Raw genomic sequence first — 3,325 nt, 5'->3', positions numbered from 1 at the left:
ACCGTGCCGTTTTTGTAAACCTCACTGAACGACGAACAGTCGACTGTTTTGATAGCGACTGACTATAAAAAGGGAACCGTATAAAATAAAGTGCAACAGCGAAACAAGACAACAACCAAAAAAAATACAGCCTGAGGCATTGGAGAAAGCCACACAGAAGTGAGTCTAAGAGCTTGGGCTGTGTCTGTCTGTGTGTGTGTGCACGCGCGTGTGTGTGTGTGTCCGTGTGTGTTTGTGGTGTGTACGTTGGTGTTGGGAAGACAGAAAACATTAGAGAGCCTTTTTTTGGCAACAGGCGAAGCGAGGAGAGTGGAAAGGAGAGGAGGGGGGGGGGCGGTTGAGGGGGGTGGGGCCCGAGCGGAGGAATGAACTCTCTCAGGCTTTGTGGTGCACGTTTCCCAAGGCCCCCGCCTGGCCCCTTTGATAAATGACACATGTCATTCTGTCAGCCTGTGACAGTGCAGCTGGGAGGCCCAGTGATGTATGGCTCTGCTGAAAAAGGAAATCAACTTTTTTTTTTCTCTCTCTCTCTCTCCTCCTCCTCCCTCTCTCTCTCGGCCTGGACTGAGAGCATGGCCTTTTTATACGAGGATTTAGATTTCTTCCCGTCTTTAAAACCCCTCTCTCTCTCTTCTCCAGTCACCACACAAATACACACACACACACGCACACACACGACTCTGGCTGCCTCAGGTTAGTTTCTAGTACAGAGACTGTGCTATTATCATGTATAAACCAGTAACCTGAGGAGCTCCCCTGTCATGTCTGAGACCAATCTAAGATTTATGGCAAAGTGATGAGGTAAATAAAGAATGAGGATGGAAGGGGACACTGCACATTCTGGTTTTTCCAGATGATTCCATGTCACCATGTGGTCCATCTGTCAAGCGGTTGTATGGGCATCCCTGTTCTAACAGTGCACACAGTAAACAAATAACAAAAGGGACTACAGATATGTGTTCAGGTAAAAGCATTCAAATCCAACAACACCACCAAAAAACTAAATAGGAACTTTTCATTTTTAAGCCTGATGATTGATACTCTACAGAGCTTGTCTGCTGATGAGATGGTCCAATGAAAGTGGCCGAGCAAAGAAAGCTCCACCCACGGAGGGCCAGGGAGCAGGGAGCAGCAAGCAGCGAGAGAGAGAGAGAGAGAGAGACAGACAGACAGACAGTCAGAGAGCGAGAGCAACAGACAGAGAGAGAGAGAAAGGCGAGAGAGAATGTGGACAGGGTCTAACTGTCAGTCCTGAATCTCAACTCTGGTCTCCCACTTCATCCGGCTCTTATCAGCGCTCTTAATATAGAGGCCTGAAACACACTCATGTGTGAATCAGCTGTGACAGGAACCTTTGTCAGAATGTGAGCGTCCCTCTTTCTCTCAGACAGACACACACACACACACACACACACACCTCTCTGTGCCACCTTGGCTCTTCCAAGATGAGGGAGCCATGACAAAAAAAAGGCTGAAGTTGAGTGACATGCAAGCAGCCTGTGTTCTTCTAAAAAAGCTGCCCGACTTGCTTGAAAGGAAGAAAAAGGTAAAGATGTAAATGGAGAGCAAGCGGCTGTCTGTGATGCCACAACATGAAGGTGCTCCAGATCACACCCATATCAGGAGCCAACAATGTGTCGAAGTGAACACAGACAGAGAGAGAGAGAGAGAGAGAGAGAGGTAACAAAAACAAGCCTAGCCTGGAGAGTGGGTTGTCCCACCTGGGGTTCATGACCTCCCCGTGACCCCGTCAGATGTGAAGTGGTGCTGGGAGCAGCCAGGAGAGGGCGGGAAAAAACGATGCATCATTAGGGTTGAATGATGAGCAGCGGCCATGTTTGACCTCCTGCTATTGTGACTGCAGGGCTGCGCAAAGAAAAAAACCGTCCCTGCAGTTCAGCTCAAACCAGGGCCAACTGGACTCTCTTACACAGGCATGCGTACGCGCTCTCTCTCTCTCTCTCTCACATACACACACACACACAGAAACTTTGCATTAGGAGTCAACAATCTCTTTTCATCAAGTGTGAAAAAAAAATTGAGCATTTCCTCTGTACAGCAGGAAATCCTTCTATCAAAGTATTTCACTTTGTGACTTTAAGTCACAAAACAGCTCTGAAATTGACAACATTTCTGTAACTGGCCCATCTCGATAACATCAGCCAAAAGGGTGGAGAGATTTCATTTAATATAACAACGGATGACCCCACACACACACACACACACACACACACACACAAGAAATAAACTGCCTTCATGCCTCCCATCATCCCTCAGGATTGTACTGTGGGTAAAAAAAAAAATGTAATGGAATTCCTCCATTCACACACTCAAACACTTTAGAGAGCAGCGCACGGTTGACTGAGCGGAGGTTCTGTGTAAAACACAGTCTTAAGTTAGCCATGTTCAGTTAATATTTTACCCACTCCTTTCCTCCATCCATTCATCCACTCATCTGTCCATGTGTTCTCAGAAAGCCCATTACATATTCTTCTTATGTATTTTAATCAATCAATCAAACACACACGCACGCACGCACGCACACGAGTAGGTTTGGAAAGAAGGCTGACAGGGCCCTGTCTTATACTGTCATGTTAGACAGTAGCCACAGGCTTCTTCTTCTTCCTGTGGAAGTGAGGGAGAGAGAGAGAGACTGGAAAACAGAGAGAAAGGAGTAATCTTCATGTAAAGGAAAGACACAGGCTCGTTAGATTGGAGACAGCGGTTTCTGAAATAAGGTCCTACAAACAACAAATGAACCAGGTCAAAAAGTGTGAAAAAACGAAAATCAACGATTTAATCTTTTAGATATCATCCAAGGAGGATTTAGACAACTTTCTATAAATGCACTAAGTGAAAAATCACACATGGACAGACTGCACTACCATAGACTTATCTTCCTGAATTTCATTAAGCTGGACTTGTAGCATTTTTTGTATCAAAATTGATTTTTTCCTCCTAACAAATGTTTCCAAAACATACCGGAGCAAAAAACGCGACTGATACATTTTCTGTAGCGTCAATCAATCGCGACGACGCTCCATCTCGGCTGTTTTTCGAGCAAATTGAGAGGCGTCGGTCAGAGCGTTCGTCTGACTGATGCCAATAGGGGTATTTTACAGACATTTCTCAGTGGCACCGTCTCCTGCTGCACGCTACAGATAAAGTCTGATCTGTCAATGGCACAGCTAGCGCTCGCTCTCTCTCTCTCTCTCTCTCCATCCTCGCTACAGCCGCACGCTACTCCGCGCTCGCGCCGCAGTGTTTCGTCGCTGCTCCATCGCATATATCTGCCTCTCCCCCGATGGTTCTCTCCCGCTATTGA

This window comes from Chanos chanos, chromosome 8 (assembly GCF_902362185.1).
Source record: "Chanos chanos chromosome 8, fChaCha1.1, whole genome shotgun sequence".
Classification (NCBI taxonomy): Eukaryota; Metazoa; Chordata; class Actinopteri; order Gonorynchiformes; family Chanidae; genus Chanos; species Chanos chanos.
This window is presented reverse-complemented; position numbering follows the sequence as displayed.